The following is a 20,377-nucleotide window of genomic DNA, read 5'->3' as shown; positions in this document are numbered from 1 at the left end:
ATAGAGACATCATTCAGTCTGAAGACTTGAAGAGACAGGATACCTCATTTGGTCTGAGAATTTCATAGAGCTAAGAACTAGCGACTGGCTCCTCTGCTTCTCTGATCTTTCAGCATTTGCCCCTGATAGCTGATTCCGGGTTTTTGTTATTAAGACCAATTAGAATTTGTACTACATGTAGGTGTACACATGTCTGTGTCTCTCTGTGTGTATGTGTTGCATGGCCTTTTTATCTTAACTTTCCCTCTGAATTTACTTATCCATTGCTCTTCTTTCTGAGAAATAAGACAAAAGAAGGGAACTACTGTTGTCTTTCAAAGTTTGTTTCATGTTTATCCCATGTGAATACAACCTGGCATAGCTGAGAAACATTATGGATGTGACCATATTGGTCCATAACATGGAATCATTCATAAAATATTAATGAGTCATTTCATAAAGTGATGCTTATAATTGCTTTTGTAGAATGGAGGCCCAATCAATTTTAAGAAAAGCAAAGGACCCTCAGAGCTTTTCTCCCTGAAGGGAGCCTTGACCTAGGTGCTTTCCCCTCAAGCTACATTTCCTTGAACAGAAAAATTTGATGTCATTTCACACAGCAAATTAATATATATAAAAAGGATATTTTCAAGGAGCTCATTTTACAAGAGCCAGCAGCCAGAGTTCAGTTCCTGTCCATCAAACCATATTCCATCCCAAATTCAGCCTCTGGCTTCCCACACTCTTTTGAACCAATAAGACCTAATAGCTGATTAAAGTTGAAATGATATGATTTGATCACTCCAGCATGACCTGCCTCGTCATGAAGTCTAAGTGAGCCATTGGTTTCCTTTGGTACAGCTCAGAACTCCACACACCAGTTGTGAGTAAATAAATTGAAAACCAGTTCATGTCTGAGAGTGAAGGATAAAGGGTAAAGAAGCAACCATGTAGATCCTCTTTAAGCTCAACACGTCTCATGTTTGCACAACACCAACACTGGTGTCACTGGTGTGTGGAGAGAACATGGAGTCAGCTCTCTCCTTCAAGACAGAAGTCAATAAAACCAGACCCACAGGCAGAATTAAGGCTGAATTCTAACTCAGCCAAGAATAGCTGAAGTCACTTACCAGCTAAACTGTCAAACCAGCCAGCAGCAGCTGGATCATACCATGGAGCCTGCTTCCTGCTCATGGTGGGGCAAACAGAGAGACATCTTCACTGTACAGAGAATGTAAGAACTAACAGCTACCCACTTCCACATTTTCATTTGGTGAAATCACAGGTGCTTTGCCTTTTAAAAACATTCAGACAACCGATTAAATCATGTTTACTGTTCCAATATATGGAAAGTCTGGCATGTTCGGTTGAGCCTTGGATGACATCATTTAGGATTCCTGGACATACCAGGTATTGGCAGCAAGCCATTCACTATGGAGATGTTTGTTGGATACTTAAACATGCCAAACTTTGGGATCCTCTTTCAAAGGAAGAGTAACAGTTTCTTGTTAGACATAAATGATGGTTCTTTTGATGACCCAAAAAGTCAATAAGAAACTCAGTTTGAAACTAGACTTTTTCCCAGTGTGAATGAGAGTCCAATTATTTTCTCATGTAAGCCTTGACATTGCTTTTCTCTCTTTGGACAGTTTTGTATCTCATTTTTCTGGACAGATATCTATTGCTTTCAAGGCTTTCACAGAGAAGTTAATCCTTGGCAGTGAAAAGAAAGAATCCCAAAGGGTCAAATCAGTAGGGAAAGGAAACTAGACAAGTTGGAGGGATTTAATTCAAACTGAAAATCCTTTAGCTATACCAAAGATGTATAATTATAAAAGAAATGGGCATTTATGTTGTACAAACAGAGCAAAAGTTCTGCCTTGCAGGAAACAGATTTTATTCCTTAGAACCTAAAGATGTGATTATAAATCCTGCAATAAACTTTGCTGTGGGTTTTATTTTATTTTATTTTTCTGAAACTGTCTTGCCCTGTAACCCAACCTGTCTAGGCACTCTTGGCAATCGTCCTGCCTCACACTCTAATACTGGGATTACAGGTTTGAACTACCACTCCCAGCAAGTTCTTGAAAAGGAATATTACTCTTGTCTTTGGAAGTCCTCTGTTGCCTTATGGCATGATTATTTTTACCCCTAGATGTGTGCTGAGATGATTGAATGCTAATTTGCATTTTGATTCAGGGTTAAACTGGAATTGTTTGTTCTCCGTGGCTGTCTTTGGAACTGAAAATATATTCTCAATGGATCTCATCCCAAGCCTTATTTTGCATCTATCCCAAGTTATTTTCCTTAGATGTATCAGTTAACTTTTGGGTTGCAAGCTGCAGTAGCTGGTAGACCTAAGCAGGGACACTTATTGGGCCAGTTACAGGAGGTGCAAGAGACTGGAGAGAAGGCTGAAGGACTGACATTGGGAAGGGAGGTGAGGCACTTCACATAGGTCTCATGCCGTGAATACCAGACCCGTACAGAATAAATGCCTCCAGAAGACAGCACCTAACTGGGCTAAATAAAGTCAATTCCTCTTCCCTGGGCTGGAGGGTAGACGGCCATGTGAACAGCAGGTCCATCAGATGACAGCCAAACGAGATGGTTACAACTGAAAGAAGCTGGTTGCTGGGCAACGGCAGTGAATAAATGAGAAGGGCGATGGGATGGTTCCGAGGCTCAACCTTGCAGGCCTGGTGACACGAGTCAGAGCCCCCAGACTGATGTGTAGGTAGGGAGGGAGAATCGTGTCTGCAGAGCTGTCCACTCTAGCACACATACCCACAGATATACCTCTCCTGCCTTCTCCCCCGTCCCCTCTACACACACACACACACACACACACACACACACACACACACACGCACACTAAAGAATAATTTTTAAATAGTAGCACAAAAAACAACAACCATCCTCATTTTACCCATTTTATCTCTGTTGTTGGCCAAGCCTTGAACTAACTGTGACCCAGGCAGATCTGGAACTTGTGATACTCTCGGCATTAGTCTCCCAAGTAGCTGGAATCACAGGCCTGTTCCACCAGGCCTGGATAAAGTCTTTTTTTTTTTTTAACAAATACTGAATGAATATCTATTATGCCCACCTATGCTAAACTCCCTGGGAAAACAGGGATTACATCAGCCAAAATCAAATATTCGTTAAGGTCTATGGATAATGGCACTCATAACAACGTAATATAGAAATGAATTAATTAAGGAAAGTATTAACAGTCAAGTTGAATTCACTAGAGATATGTGGTTGATAAGTCTGGGATTCAGGGCAAACTAACACATAGCCAAAGAGGATTTTATTAAAGAGGTCATAGCTCTGTACTTGTGTAAGGAAAAGAAACATGGTTTTGCTTGGTGACAAACTGTGTGTGTGTGGGTGTGTGATGTATGTGTGCAGGCATACTTGTCACCACACATGTGTGTAAGTCAGAATACTGCTTTGTGGAGTAGGTTCTCTCTCTACATTCATGTGGGTTCTGTGGGTTCTGAGGCTTGAACTCAAACTGCCAGGTACATTACAAGCACATTTACCCACTGAGCCATCTTACAAGTCTGGTGGGAAGATTTCATTGTATATAGTTTTTACATGGACGATCTTTGCAGATTGAAATAATACACGTGGATGATTTAGGCACTATATAAATCTGTGAGTAGTATTTGAGATTCAGATCATGCTAAGTTATGACACTTGGGCTGGTAATGCTCCCCGCAGGAGCCAGAGACTAACAAAAACCCTGGTACCACGCATGAGCAACCTCCTTTCGAGTTGTTGATCTGGGTAATCTAAGTGACTCCCCAAATAGTAAAGGCTATTGCTGTTTCCCATGGTTGCCTCCCAAGGTTAAATATAAGTTTCTAATCCTGATGATTAGAAACACACTTAGGACACAGGATTTGGATGTTCTGAACTGGTTCTAACCTGAAACCCTCTTTGCTGAAGTCTAGATTTTGCAGTACCAGAATTTACACTGCAAGCTGCTGAGGGGTGGAAGCAGTTAACAGTCCTCTCTAGCTGCGATGCCTATGAGCCACAGCAATGACCAACATAGCAAGGCATCCCTAAAGGTGCAACAGCGGCACTCATGTTTTGGCAGCAACCAAAAACTGTCTAGTTGGACTTAAGATCCATTCCACAGTGAGGAAATCATGCCTGGCATCAGAATCCTGCCCAAGGACCTAGGGGTAGTGAGGGCACGGATCTTAAAAGAGAACCTAGCACTGCCACTTTACTCGATCAGTTTAATTCCTAACCACACTCTAAAGCTCATCCTTTATACCCACGGGTAAGTATACCCGCTCCCGCATCATAGACACTTTCTTTACAGTCTGTAACATGAGGGCCGGCTTGTTGGGGTTTCTGTCCTGCTCAGTACCCCACAACCGGCAACTCCCAGAGAGAAAATCACACACAGGACTCCATAAGGTTATAAACTGATTGGCCCATTAGGTCAGGCTACTTATTAGTTCTTATGATTTATCTTAACCCATTATTCTGATCTATGTTAGCCACACGGGCTCTGTACCTTTCTCAGTGTAACAGCTTACATGTTGCCTCTTTGGTGGTCTGCGCAGGAGTGGCAAAGGGAGCTTCCTGTTTTCCAAGAATACTCCCAGTCTCTTTGCTCCACCCCTACTTCCTGTCTGGCTTTCCCACCTATACTGCCTGCCTGGCCAATCAGCGTTTTATTAAAATATGATTGACAGAATACAGACAATTCTCCCACACCAACAGTCAGTGGAAACCAATACCTGGACACAGTAGAGAAGTCAGTGGACCATGCGGAGCACAGCCCCCAGTCCTGTACCTAAGGCTTAGGGAGCATCGTCAAAGAGGAGGGAGGAAGGTCTTATGAGCCAAAAGACTAGGAAGTCAGCTATGAGACTGTTTACTAGAAACGGTTGCCTAAACAAGAGGGGAGAAATGACAGTACCAATAGACCTGGAAACGCAGAAGGAGAAAAATCTCGCCAGGTCCTGTCCCTAGACAAAGAATTACACTAAGCAACTAATGACTGCTGAGTGATGGATAATTAGCTTATCCCAGAAATGAACCCTTCAACTGGTTACCCATTTAAAGTGGTCACACAAACCACAAAGATGAGCTGACAGGTGGTAGTTACATATTTGTACCCCTCTCTCTCTCTCTCTCTCTCTCTCTCTCTCTCTCTTTGTGTGTGTGTGTGTGTGTGTGTGTGTGTGTGTGTGTGTGAGACAATAATAGTGAAAGGAAAAAATCATCAATTTGAGAGGAAGGATGCGCCTAGGAAGGGTTGGAAGATGCCAGACATGCACATCCTGGATATACGTGAATAAACATGCACACACATAAAATAAAAAGTAAACCTTTTGTGAAATTTTGAGGAATGGATAGTAAAATATAAGCTAACAATATATTTAGTGCTTCCAAGAAACAAAAGATACAGACACAGAAAGATCAAAATTAGCGTGACAGAAAGTGATTATCATGTAAATATTTAAAGGATTATTCTGCGAATAATAAATTGTAACCAGGCAAAAAAGGCAAAACAGACACAAACACATGATTTCTTTCAAGTGGGAGCGCTCAAAAGGCTCAGTGAAGCAGGGGCATTGCAAGTTGAAGCCCAGCTTGGCCTACAAAGCAAAACCCCATTTCAAAAATTAAACAGCAACCAAAAAAACTGTATTAAAGTAAAATTCCCTTTACCTTGCTGTGAATTTTTGAAGAAAAGATGCCGCCTCAAGAATGAGCTTTACGAGCTCACTGAAAAATATTATTATGGTTACTTTGTGTACCATGAAGCAATGTACTCATTAGCCTCTATTAATCTGACTGATACTGTCTCAGCGGCCTCACTGAGGTTTCGTTGTTTACCTCTGTCATGTCCACTCACATGTGAGCTTTAATGACAGTTACCCTATTTTACATTGCAACAAATTATCATTCTTTAATCATCATATCATGGGACTTGAAAACCAAATGATCAGATTATAATTATGTTTATCGAATGATGAATTAATTTGGTTGAAAAAATGGAAAAAATATTTCATAAAAATAATTTTTGTTGCTGGGTGGTGGTGGTGGCACACGCCTGAATCCCAGCACTTGGGAGGCAGAGGCAGGAGGATCTCTGTGAGTTCGAGGCCAGCCTGGTCAACAGACAGCTGTTCCAGGACAGCTAAAGCTACACAGAGAAACCCTGGCTCAAAAAAAAAAAAAACCTCTAATAATAATAATAGTAATAATAATTTTATCTGAGCAAGTCAACTGAAAGTAAAGTATTTCTATTCTGTTTTCTGCTCTCTATATAATGTCGCACCTACATGGAATCCAGCCCTTTCTTTCCTAGCATTTTCAGATGGAATGCAATTCCCATGCACCTCTGTAAGATAATAGACCTTCCTGGAAGGCTCAGGAGCATGAATTCAGGTCTGAGGAAAGACAGAAACCCTCCCAAATTCAGCTTATCGAGGAGTGAGTTTTCATTGTCCCTCCCTCTTTTGCAGTCCGTTTTCCTTTCCCTATTCCTTATTCCACATTCTTCTTTTCCTTCTCGAAAGTAGAGACACGCTCTTCCCTGTTCACCTTCAGGGACGCTAGGTTTAAAGTCCAAAAAGCACATTGAAAACGAGCATTGTTAAGCAGTTAAAGTTATTTGAGGCTCAGGTAAAAACAGTTCATTAAACTAGTAAAACCAGTAGTCGGATGAGAATAAAAACCTAGAAAAAAGAAAGTAGGGAAATAGTAAACCTAGTGGTCTGGTATGAATTGTAGTCAAGAATGGGGGCCCCTGGGTACCATTTGGTGAAAAACAATTTAGGTTCCTGATGGTCCTCCCACTGCTGAGTTGAGGCATCCAAATGAAAGGGTCCGGTAGGCTCTGCGGGGGAGGGGGGCGCGGGGTGGAGGGGCGGGGCGTGGTTATTGTCTTTCATTAAGTCCTGCTTAGAGAGCAGTGAAGTCACTATGAACCAGAGGCTTGGCACTGACGCTATGTGCATGGTCCAGCACAGGACACCATTCTGTGTCAATCAGACACTGGATGTGAGCTGATGAGGTCATCTGTCCCCGCCCACATCTGTTTCTCCTCACCCTCTTCTGTGGAGAAGTCCACAGACTATTTATGGGAGAGGGTGTGTCTTGTTCTCGTATCTTCTGACTTTTAATTATTTGTTCTATTTTTCTAATTGTTTCCCACACTCCATAGAACTTAAGAGCTTCGTGTAACATGTAGGGGCCGGCTTGTTTGTTTGTGGGTTTCTGTCCCACCAGGTACCCCACAGTCAGCTTGTTGGGGTTTTCTGTCCTGCCCGCCCCCCCCCCCCCAGCTGTTTAGTCCCAGAGAAAAATCACACAAAGGACTCTATAAGTTATAAAGCTGATTGGCCCATTAGGTTTAGCCTCTTACTGGCTAACGCTCACATCTTGACTAATCCATTTTTCTGATCTATTTTAGCCATGTGGCTCAGTACCTTTTTCAGTGGGGCAGCTCACATCCTGCTGCTTCAGTGGCCTGGGCAGGAGTGGGAAGAATCAACTTCCTCCTCCCCAGAATTCTCCTGCTCTCCTTGCGTCATTTCCACTTCCTGTCTGGTTTTCTCACCTACACCTCCTGCCTGGCCAATCAGCGTTTATTTAAAACATGATTGACAGAATGCAGACAATTCTCCCACACCAGCTTAGTATTAGTTTAGCAGACATGCTATCCACTGCCGGGACTGCCGCTTGAGAGCTGCTCGGGTTTTCAATGTGTCATCAAACTCTGTTCATTGACGACGTGGTGGCTGTTGTGCTTGATGTCACTGTAGCCCTGAACCCACAGAAGGTGCTGTCATCAGGCAGAAGTTTTGAACTCGAAAGATTGATATCCAGTATTATTTTTGGTTTTTAAGGTTTTTCATGTATTTATTACTGAAGCAACCTGGGAGTCCAGATCATAGATAAGAAAAACCAAACTCCCAGTTCAACACATCCAAATGTCCAGAGGTGGCGTTTTCAGCTTTATATGGTAAGACGACAATGATTTTTTTTTTTTTTTAATTTTCAAGACAGGGTTTTTCTGTGTAGCTTTGGTGCCTGTCCTGGAACTAGCTATTGTAGACCAGGTTGGCCTCAAACTCACAGAGATATGCCTTTCTCTGCCTCTGCCTCCCAAGTGCTGGGATAAAGGCATGCACCACCACTGCCTGGCTTTTTCCTTTTTTGGATGATGATGATAATGATTTTAATGTGGATTAAACATGGGTGCCTTTCATGCAATCCCTTCTAAAGCCAACTTGGCTCTCATTCACTTTCTGGATTATAACTGACTTTTGTTCTTTCTTTGTTTCTTTCTTTGTCGCTTTCTTTCTTCCTTCCTTCCTTCCTTCCTTCCTTCCTTCCTTCCTTCCTTTCTTTCTTTCTTTCTTTCTTTCTTTCGATGGGGACTCACATATATCCCAGGCTGACCTTAAATTCCAGATTTGTCCTCTGCCTCCTGGATGCTGGGTTACTGACTTGTGCCACCATAGCCTGCTATTTCTGGTTTTATTATCTGTTTTCAATTTAAAGTCAAATGGTTTTGCTTTGTTTCTTAGCCAGAAGTTTCTTGGTCCTGCCACAGCAAGGAGAAGAGACAAGCACAAATGTCATGAGATGGAGAGAGGAGACCAGAGATGCTTCTATTTGTAACCTTTGGCATTCAGTGTGTACCCGGGGGTCCTGGGAACTTGGTCTATTGGTTGCACTTGGATGTGACCTTCTTATTTTAAGAACAGTCCCAACCTGTAGTTGGCAACATTTCATTAGCGACATGTCCTTGTCTACCATCCAAGACTTTTTACTGTGAGATTTAAGAAGTCAAACTGGTTTAAATTAACCAAGAGAATGATAAACAAACAAACAAAAAGCAGCTAGAAATAAAAGACAGTTGTGGGTTAATATGAGTTATAAGAATTGTGTAAAATAGAGAATGACCTGTGTGTTCTTGTCTTTCCAGAAGATGAACCCAGAGAAGCACCATTTGATTTGGTGAGGAAAATTCAGGAGCAGGACCCAGCAGTTGAAACCAAAGCATTAGTTTTAGGGGTTGTGTGTCCACTTGCATATCTTTTGCTTTAACAATCTTCAGACCCAAGGGCAAGCACCAAAGTATGCCTAAGAGGTTCTTGTCTCTCTTCCTCAGGCGTAGCGGAGTTGAATGAATTTCCTGTCATTGGAGGGGTGCCAATTTTTCTATTTTGTATAAAAATATTCTCATTTTATTGTTGATATCTTAAAAACCAGTTCAGCTCAAGTGGCACAACTCTTCATCAATTATTTACCCTATGTGGAAACTTTCCAAACTTATAAATGTACAGCTTACAACAATGGCTTAAGGATATGCAAAGTATCAACAAACACCAACCAAATGCTGATGGCAACGTTAATGAATGAGACCACACTAGTGAATTTGCACAAGACGCAGGGCTGCTGACGAGTCTAAGAGAATCATCCCCTTTCCAGAGTGTGGAGGGCTTGGATAACCTGTCCAAGCTTCCACAGTTTGTAAGATGTAAATCTAGCATTAGAACAATGCCATGCTGACTTCATAAACCGAGTTCCTAGGCAGAGGAGATTGAATTTTATCCTACTAGTTTGGAAATTTGGTTTTGATTTTTCTTGTTTTTTTTTTTTTACTTTTGTCAGAATTTAGTAGGAAAAACCAAATAATTACTCAAAACACGGTCCTCTCTCTATCTCTATTATTTTCAGCCCAGAGACAAACCTCTTTACCTGTTAAATCGACATTACTATCACCACCTCCAAGTTTTGATTGCCATGTCTTGATTTTACAATAGTGCATGTTATCTTTGCTGCTTATGTTTTGGTTTCTTTTGCTTTGTCCACTTGTGACAAGTTCCATTCATCTGGGAAGGGGAAACTTCAACTGAGATAATGCCTCCTTCTGATTGGACTGTAGGAAGTGTAGAAGACATTTTCTCCATTAATGATAGATGTGGAAGGGCTCAACCCTCTGTGGATGGTACCACTCCTTGGGCAGGTGGTCCTGAGTTGTATAAGAAAGCAAACTGAGCAAGCCATGGCGAGCAAGAAAGCATTCTCCATGGTCTCTGCTGTGGTCCCTGCCTTAAGATCCTGCTTTGGCTTCCCCTGATGATGGGCTGTAACCTGTAAACTGAGACCCACTTTCCCCCAATTTTGGTTCCTTTGTTTTTTTTTTCTTTTTTCTTTTTTTGTCTTTCAAGATAGGGTTTCTCTGTGTAATAGCTCTGGCTTACCTCACTCTCACTTTGTAGACCAGGCTGGCCTCAAATTTGCAGAGATCCCCCAGTCTCTGCTTCCAAGTGCTGGGATTAAAGGTGTGCTCCACCATGGCCCGGCTACTTTTTCCTTTCTTAAATAGCATTTTTCTTTTCTTGGATTTAATTGTTTTCTTGCTTTTAAAGAGAGTCGCTTAGTTTTCTGTCCCCAAACCCTGCCCAAGAGATAATGTATCTCTTACTATGTGTCTTACAGTTTGTACTTCTGTGAAGAAACACCATGGCCACAGCAACTCTTATAAAGGAGAATATTTAATGGGGGACTTGCTCACAGTTTCAAAAGCTCAGTCCATTATCATCATGGTGAGGAGCCTGGTAGCAGTTGAGAACATATCCTAATCTGCGGGCAAAGAAAGACACACTGGACTTGGCATTGACTTTTGAAACCTCAAAGCCCACCCCCTAGTGACACACTTCCCCTGAGCAAGGCAACACTTCCTAATGCTTTCAAATAGTGCCACTCCCTGGTAACTAAGCATTCAAATCTTTGAGCCCACAGGGGCCATTCTTATTCAAACTACCACACTATGTTTAGACTCTCTAGGAGTCTGATTAATTTCCTATTCCAGGAGGCCTCTTATTCAGAATCTCCAACCTCAGGAAATTTGGACCAAAACTTTCTGACTAATGCAGGTGCAGCCTGGAATTCCCAGCTGAGAAAAATTATCTTTGTCTTTACCAAATGGGTACAGATTTTTTTGGGGTCAATATCACCTAAATAACACAGTGTAAAGCCTATTTACATCACACTGTGTTGGGCATTCTATGCACTGATAGATGAGTTAAAGTATACGAGAGAGTATTCATAAGTGATGTGCAAGCAGTCATTTGCATAAGGAATTTATGTGTCCTTGCAGGTCCTGAGCCCACCTTTGGTGGGTACCAAGAGACAAGTATAATCTACCCTTCCTGCACATTCAAAATCTTTTTTTTTTAATTATTTTATCTTCAGTTTCTTAAAGGATGAGCTGGTGCGGTCCCGACACATAGCTTCTAGGCCGAGAGCTTTATAAATCTTTTGAATTGGGAAACACATGATGTTTAGGGTCTTCATTATTCTTGATAATTTTCTCTCCTCTGTGCCCTCCATTTGCTCTGTTCTCTTTCTGCAAATCTCTATGCCTCTCTCTGTCTTTCTCTCTCTTCCTTCCCTCTTCCCTCTCCCCAGGCTCTTGGTAATCTAGGGTGGACTTGAACTTGCCTGAGCTGGCCTCCTGTAAGATGGGATTCCAATGTGCTCCTATATGCCTTGTCTGTGTGGATCTTATTCAGAAACAGACCTTCCTAAATTAGTTCTATGGCAGGAGGGACCATTTTCCGTCTCTTTATCTTTTATTTTTCCTATAGGAAAGAAAAAAAAAGAAAATTACTATCTGAATTTGAGGTCACTAACTTCTCACATCACACTTAAAAGCTCTTGGATATATTTTCTAAGTGTTTATCACCAGCTTTAAGTTGGCACAGGAAGGGATGTGCTACATTGTGGCATTTTTCGTACATACTTTGTTCTTATTGCTCCTCCTCACACTGGTCTAAGTTCTTGTGCCCACCATTGGATGCCCCCTCTGTTGTCATGTACTCCATTGCTGTCTTGTTTGTTTTCTACCTTAAGATCTCTTCCTCCCCTCTCCTGATCCCCTTTCTAGTTTCACTGCCTAGACGTGTGTGTGTGTGTGTGTGTGTGTAATTTAAAATTTAGGGTCTGCAGAGGGGACAGTTGTCTTTCTCAGTCTGGGTTATTTTACTTAATATAATGATTTTTTTCCATTTTCTTGCAAATGTCATAATTTAGTTTTCTTTACGGCTAAATAAAATTGTAGTGTGCATTTGGACCACAATTTCTTCATCTATTCATCAGCTGGGGGATATCTAAGCGGTTCCATTTCTTGTCTGTTGTGAATAGTGCAAGAACGCACATGAATGTGTGAGCATCTCTTCCCTGGGACTTAGAGTCCTTTGGGCCTCTGCCGGGGAGTGGTATCACCAGGTCACATGGTTGTCCTATTGTTAGCCTTTTGAAGAACCTCTGCATTGGTTTCCATACTTGAAATTTTATGTTTCTTATTTTACAAGATTTACATTCACTAGAAGTCATACTTTGAATTTTGAGTTTTGGTTGCTTTTTCCAGCATATTGATATGTGACAGAATAGTGTCTCAAGCTGCTAGGCAGTGGCGACAAGACTCAGATGTCAGAGAGCTGTGCAAGGAGAACAGAGAGCTGTGCAAGGAGAACAGCGAGAACTTTGCAGCACACTGAACTCAGCTCTAATATCCACTCGGTGAGATGTACCACATCCCTCCCCACGTTCCGGACCTCTGGGTCTATTGCGCTATAACCCCATCACGAGCTAAGGACCATCTGCACACTCTTATTTCCTTTCATTTTGAGCCTGGGACGTTTGCAGGCAGTCACTCTGACACTGAACCATGTCTCCAGGCTCTCATTGTTGGGTTTGTTTCTTCGTGTGACTGTTGTTGTGGAAACAAAATCTTACTGTCTAGACCGTGTTTACACTCATGGTCCTCCTTCCTTGGCCTCCCAAATGCTGCGATTCCAGGCATTCATTACAGCACCCTTGCTCAATCATTTTGTTTCCAGTCAGCAGCTAAACCAGTGTAGCTGGGACAGTTAGTATGCCTAGTCCTTTCCCAATGTCAGGGCTCTAATCCTGGCCGAAGAATCCTAAAACTGGAGAATCCCACAAAGGGACCTCTATGAGAATATTCTTTGCCTACGAGCAAAAGATATACTTGAAGCTGTTTCAGTAGTAACTGACTTGTAGTCTCTTGAAGCTGGAATTCCAGGAGATGGAAATTCTCGATTTGCTTCAGGGGTACCCCGTATCACCAAGAACAAGGTACTTGCCTGTGTCTGGCACAGCTGCTTAACATCCTATGTGTGCAACCAACTTTCGTAGGTTGCAGAGGCTGCAGCTGGTACCACCTGTGAGGATGAAGATGGCAAAGAAGGGAGATAAATGTATTCCTATGTGTATCTTTCTGTTTTTAATTAACAATAAAAAAGTTTCCCAGAAGTTGTGACCGCGCCCCTCCCCCCTCCCATCCACCACTCACCACCAAAACATACCCTTAGGTCAGGACTGGATCAAGGTGTCAATACCTAAGCTTGTCCCTGACAAAAGTAGGCTACAGTGATCGCCTTTGCTGACGACCATCTCCTCTGAGCACATGGACCCAGAAACTCACCAGAGGGGTTGAGGTTGGGACTAGTTCTTCAGTAGGCAGTGCATAATCGTGCCTGAGCAGGGTGTGGGTGTATATACCTATAATTCCAGAATGCAGGAGGCTGAGGCAAGAGGAACAACAGTTCAGGGCCAGTCTCAGCAACAGAGAGAGTTTTGAGGTCATCTTGCGCTATGTGAGAGAGACCCTTAAAAAAAAAGTCCCAATCATTATCATTATAATCATCATATCATCATTATCATTATAATCTTCATATCATCATTATCATTATAATCATCATATCATCATTATCATCACATTGTCATTGTTGTCATCATCATATAATCAGCCGCAGCAGCATCTTGATAGAAAGAGTAAGACTTGGTATTCGTTTCTTCCTATGCTGAACTCAGAACTCATGTTGATGAAGCCTTAGAAGGGTTCCCAATAGGGGAAGATAGTTTTTTCCTTTGCTATGGCCGATATACGTCCCCAGCCAGGTGGAAGTGGTAGGACATGCTGCCTTACATTTGTCTTCCTATGAGGAAGTAATATTTGGTTTTAACCACCCACCTTTCAGCCTATACTGAAATACTTGAGACTGGCTCATGGTCCTAGAGGTTCAAGGTCAAGACACTCAATTAGTGATGGTCTTCTTGCTAATAGTTGTAAGACTGCAGGACATCAAGTGGCAAGAAACGGAGAGCGAGCTTATTGAGAGTTAGTGTATGTATGGGTGTGTGTGGGTGTCTTCTGGTCTCTTCTCATCTTATAAGGGGACCAGGATGCAATCACGGGGTTCACTTTTCAAAGGTCCAACCTCTAGACACTATTGTCATGTTAAATTTGCATCCTCTTACTACTTCACAGTGGGGATCACGTTTCTTTATCTTAGGAAAGAAAATACATGTGATAGCTATTCTAGCTTGTCAATTTGACTACATCTGGAATTATCCAAAACCCAAGCAGCTAGGTATAGTAGATGAGAGACTTTTTTTCTTAATTAAATCACATGAAGTAGGATAGGAAGGCCCACGTTTAATCTGGATCTTTTGAAGTGGGAAGATACAGTTTTAATCCAGATATTTTGAGGTGGAAGATTCACCTTTAATTGGGGCCACACCTTCTGCTGGGAGTCTTTATAAGAACATGGAAGAAGGAAAATAGTTCTTTCCTTGCGCTCTCTCTCTCTCTCTCTCTCTCTCTCTCTCTCTCTCTCTCTGGCAAGTCTATTCCTTTACTGGCATTAGAGCCTACTTCTTCAGGATTCTGGTGTAAACTTAATACTAGCTTAGATATCTGGCCTCATGAACTGAACAACTATGGGATTTTTGGACTTTCATTGGTAGACAGTCATTGTTGACAGCCATTGTAGACAGCCATCGCAGACAACTGTTGTAGACAGCCATTGCAGACAGCCATTGCAGACAGCCGTTGTAGACAGTCGTTGTAAACAACCATTGTAGACAGCCGTTGTAGACATTGTAGACAGATGTTGTAGACAGCCGTTGTAGATGACAGTCATTGTAGACAGCCATTGCAGACTAGCTGGACCACATTCTATAAACAATGCTAATAAATCACACCCCTCTCTGCTTATTATATAAGTTCTGTACCTGTAAAGAACTCTGATTAATATAACATAATTTTATTTTTTAAATACACCCTGCTGAGTCTGTTTCATATTAGTCATATGTACCTGTGTTTAGGGCTGAGAGCGTGGTCTTAGATAACCTATCAAAAGATTTATCCCTAGGGAAGACTTCTTCTCTCTGCAGCCACTGGTTGCCTGTAGCTCTTTATCTAGAGGCGGGGCCTTATAAGATTTCCCCAACCACACTGGCATGTCCCTTGGTGTCATTATTTTTCAGGTTATTTTAGGAGCATATTGTTGAGATTTCATGGGTGCAACATCTCTGTCTGATATAAAAGGCATCACCTCACAGCAGATGCTCTGATGCTGCGGCTCTTACAATCTCGCAGCCTCTCTCGCAAGTTGTTCCTTGAGCCTTAGGTGTAGGCGATGTGTTTGTCCCGCGCTATCGTCTCGCCAGCAAGAACGACGTGGGACACTTAGGATCCTTTTGCAGAAAAGCTTTAATGTGTCTTGAGAGAGAGAGCATAAGCTTACAAAGTGGAGACCCAGAATGAGGGGAACCCATCCCTTATATAGGAAACAGTCCTCGCTTCGGACGTGTCAGCTGCCCATCAACCCAGATGATGCCTTGGGAGTAGGCAGGGACGCAGCAGTGGAAAGTTACCAAGCACATGCGTATTATAGTCCCACTGTCTCTGCCTCCCCAATGCTGGGATTAAAGGCGTGTGCTACAACACCTTGAACCTATAGAGATCTGTCTCTGCCTCCCAGGCATTGGGATTAAAGGTGTGTATTGCCACATCCTGAAGTCACAGAGGTCAACTACCTCTGCCCCTTAAAGTCTCAGAGGTCAATGTACCTCCACCTCCCAGGCATTGGGATTAAAGGTGTGTACTGCCACACCCTGAAGTCACAGAGGTCAACTACCTCTGCCCCTTAAAGTAATGGAGAATGTGGTTGCGGCCCTCCACATGTGTTGTAAGTGGCGCCCCCCGTGGCCAGGTGTAGGGGGGTGTTGTAAATGGCGCTCCCGTGGCCAGGTGTAGGGGGGTGTTGTAAGTGGCGCTCCCCTGGCCAGGTGTAGGGGGGTGTTGTAAGTGGTGCCCCGTGGCCAGTTGCTCTCTACATCTTGACCAGCTGTGGCTTTGCATGATAGTCTCCTGCTGCAAAAAGAAACTTCTATGAAAGAAGGGATGGGGGATCCCTTTTAGCATAAGAACTCTTGTGTGGCATTTGGTATATATCCCAGCTATAACAAGAGACAAAACAGAGAAGATTTGGACCTACCCGAGGGCAAAGGTGCGTTTCCATCCCCACCACCTTTCTCCTCATCAAGAAGTTTATCATCATCTTTGCTGCATGCGGCACCTTTATGAGACGCTCACACTATGTTCCATGGTAACAGAGTCATCCAGAAAGACATGACCTTAATTCATCCCAAATAATAACTGTGTCCCCTCTCACACAAATAACAGCACGCCTGTGGCTCCTGACACCAGAGCTAAAAGCCGCTGCTTGAGGAAGTTATAATCCAAAAGAATTGGATCTCTGTAATTGCACAGAGAAAACCCTGGCAACATGCAAAAGGATTTTTTTGGAAGTAGAACAGTTTAGAAATTTTTATTACTTAACTTGTCATAAGCAACTGTTGGGAGAGAAGAAGAGAAATTCTTGGAATGAGAAAACCACCACCACTTCACAAATGCAATTAGTTAGTGTTTAACTCCTCAAATACAATTCTGCTACGGGATTGCCTGATAATCTTCGACATAAGTCACCAAATCACTCCAAAGAGAGCTGATGATACCTGGAACATTGACCAGTGCTGGAATACACGCCTAACACATGAGAGGCTTTGGGCTGCGCCCCCAGCATTGTACTAGTAAAAATGGTAGCTATCAGAATGTATGATTTCAGGACTGTCCGTTTATAAAAATTATTCATTTGTATGACAATGAAAAACAGGTCTGGATCAATGCCTTTCTTCACTGCTTGCAATTAGTAAGTCCTTAACAAAATTATAAACAACAAAATTAAATCAAATTTCCTATTCGAAAGTCAGTCTATTTTGGTACAATAGCTCTACTAGATATAATTACATATTACAATATTTTTTTTTCTAACGTGCTCTCACCCCCAGCTACGTACAGTGCCTCAAATAGAATGAGGATCTGATTTCCCGGCAAATAGAATGAAAACAGGAAAATCTATGAAGTGTGGAGCATTTGTTCTGTCATTTTTATCTATAATGAGCAAAATAAAGATTTATATCTTAAAATTTTTTCTACTAAATTTAAAATACCTTCAAACCAGATAACACGGTTTTATAGAACTATTGATTTGAGTCTCTTGTTGTCTCAGGACTTTTAAAATAGGCAAAACTTGGGAATATGAACGGTAATAGAGACCTTGCCTAGCATGCACAAGGCACTGGATCCAACCCCTAGGGATTCAAAATAAGTAAATAAAATTTATCTTGTTTACATGGCTATCTTTGCTATATTTTTGCTTTTCCTTCTTCTCCCTTCTCTCTCTCCCTCCCCCATTCTTCCCTTCCCTTTTTACCCTTCCCCTCCTCCTCCATTTTCCCCTCCCTCCTCCTGCCCCACCCTTTTTTGGGGTTTTTAAAGACAGGGCTTTTCCTGTCCTGGAACTCACTATGTAGACCATAGACCAGGCTGGCCACTAACCTGGAGATCCATCTGTCTCTGCCTCCCAAGTGCTGAGATTAAAGACTTGCATTACCACCACCCAGTCTCCCCTTTTCATCTTTCCTGCCTTTTTTTCTTTTTTGAGATAGGGTCTCAAAACTCAGCTTAGACTGGCCTTGAATGACTCATATAGCCCAGACAAATCTCAAATTCACAATGATCCCCCTGCCTCAGCCACCCAAGTGCTGGGATTTTAGGCATGAGCCACCATCCTCAGACTGGGTGGTTGTAATCCTTTCCCAAATTCTAGGATTCTTCTGCCACATTCCATCTCCATAGACTCTCAGAGTGAAACTGTCATTAATCAAATAATTTTTACTCAGTTTCATTTTGTACATATGTAGTATTTTTTCTATTTTAAAATAAAATTTTCAATAGTTTTTAAGATTATAATTGCACGATTTTCCCCTTCCCTTCCTCTCATATACTCCTCCTTGCTCTCTTACAAATGCGTGACCGATTCTTACTAATTGTTGTTACATGTATATGCATATGTGTATTCATACATAGTCCTAAATACATAGATACAATCTTCCCAGTATGTATAATGTTACTCGTATGTATGGTTTTGATGATACCAGTGGCCTCTGGTATCGGGTAAGCAACTGGTGTGTTCTTCCCGACGGAAGGCTATGTCTGCCCCTCACAATATTGCTTAGTTACCTGTTGTCTTAGTCAGGGTCACTATTGCTGTAATGAAACACCGGGACCAAAAGCAACTTGGGAGGGAAAGAATGTATTTGGCTTACATATCCCGAATCACAGTCTGTTGAGGGAAGTCAAAGCAGGTAGTAAAGCAGGGCAGGAACCTGGAAGAAAGAGCAGATGTGGAGGCCATGGAAGGGTGCTGCTAACTGGCTTGCTCCCTTTGCTCGCTCAGCCTCTTATGGCACCGAGGACCACCAGCCCAGGGATAGTCCCACCATCCACACAATGGCTGAGCCCTCCCACATCAATCACTAATTAAGAAAATGCCTTGCAAGCCTGACCTACATCCTGGTCTTAAATGGAGGCTTTTTCTCAATTGAGTCTCTCTCCTCTCAACAAGATTCTAGCTTGTGTCAAGTTGACATAAAACTAGCCAGCACATCTGTAGTTCTTTGTGTAGGGCTGAGGTTATTTGGGCTTCCTCCCATCCACCTTAACACGTCTATTGCTGTTGCCCTTGTTCAGCTAATGTTTAAGCAGTCTTGTTGGCGAGATTTTACGGATGTAGCTTCTGATGTTACTAGGAGACACAGTCTCACAGCAAACTCCCTGGTCCTCTGCTCTTCCAATCTCTCTGCCCCCTCTTCCTCCATGTTCCCTGAGGTCAGGAGTGTTTTGTAAATATTTACATTGGGGATAGAGTCCACAATTCTACATTTTGATTGGTTGTTGTTTTCTGTAGTGGTGTCCATCTGTTGCAAAAGGGATTTCCCCTGAGGAGCATTGAGGACTACGGTTATCTACATTTGTAAGGACAAATCTTTAAAATAGTTAGGGATTCTCCTGGTTTAGTAAAGAAGTGGTTGTAGGTTCTCCAAGATCCACGATGTCAATAGCCCTGGGTAGCTGGGTAGGTTTCCAGGCCAGGCATGGTTTCTTACTTGCTGGCAGCTGTTTATTACTGCATGAATATGCATGCCAGCGCTGCACCCTTAGGGTTATTGTGCCATGCTGGTTGTTGCTATGGTTCCTAAGTGTATATATGTGTGTGCTTGATGATCCATGCACGTGTGTGCAGGTGCGCGTGTGTGTACATGCATGTGGAGGCCAGGGGTTAACACTGGATGCCTTCCTCAGTCCCTCTCCTAATTTTGTTGAGACAGAGTCTCCCACTGAACCTGGAGGAATCAATTAATCCGGATTGCATGGCCAACAAACTGCATGGGCCCTGCTGTCTCTGCCTTCCCAGCAGTGGGATTTCAAACACCCTGATTTTTACGTAGATACCAGAGATAAAATTCAGGTCCTCATACACAGCAGGCACTTCACCAATCAAGCCATCGCCCCAGCCCTTAGCTCGATGTGTTTTTGTTGTATTGTGAGTCAAAGAGATGATGATGGGAAAAGATCAAACCCTTTATTTGTACTTTTGGCAAAGAGTGGAGACCGGAAACATATCTCCTTAAAGCAGCAGTGTCTCCCCTCAAGGCTGCACAAGCTGCTGTCATTCCCATGGTACAGTCTGCTCCTCAGCACCTGGAAGGGAGCTGTTGTCTCCAAGGGTGGTGGTGCCACCATTTAGTAATGTCTTCGTTACGCCTTCTATTGCTGTGATCAAATACCGTGACTAAAAGGCAGGTTGGGGAGGAAAGGGTTTGTTTGGCTTACACTTCTACATCACTGTTCATCATGGGAGGAAGTCAGGGCAGGAACCTGAAGGCAGGAGCTGATGCAGAGGCCGTGGAGGGGCTGCTTACTGGCTTGCTTTCCATGGCTTGATCAGCCTGCTTTCTTACAAAGCTCAGGGCCTCTAGCCCAGGGATGGAACCATCCACAATGGGCTGAGCCCCCCTCAATTGATCACTAATTAAGAAAATGCCTTCTAGCTGGATCATATGGAGGCATTTTCTCAGTTGAGGTTCCCTTCTTTCAGATAACTCTAGCATGTGTCTAGTTGAC

The sequence above is a fragment of the Myodes glareolus genome, chromosome 12 (assembly GCF_982192425.1).
Source record: "Myodes glareolus chromosome 12, mMyoGla1.1, whole genome shotgun sequence".
Taxonomy (NCBI): Eukaryota; Metazoa; Chordata; class Mammalia; order Rodentia; family Cricetidae; genus Myodes; species Myodes glareolus.
This window is presented reverse-complemented; position numbering follows the sequence as displayed.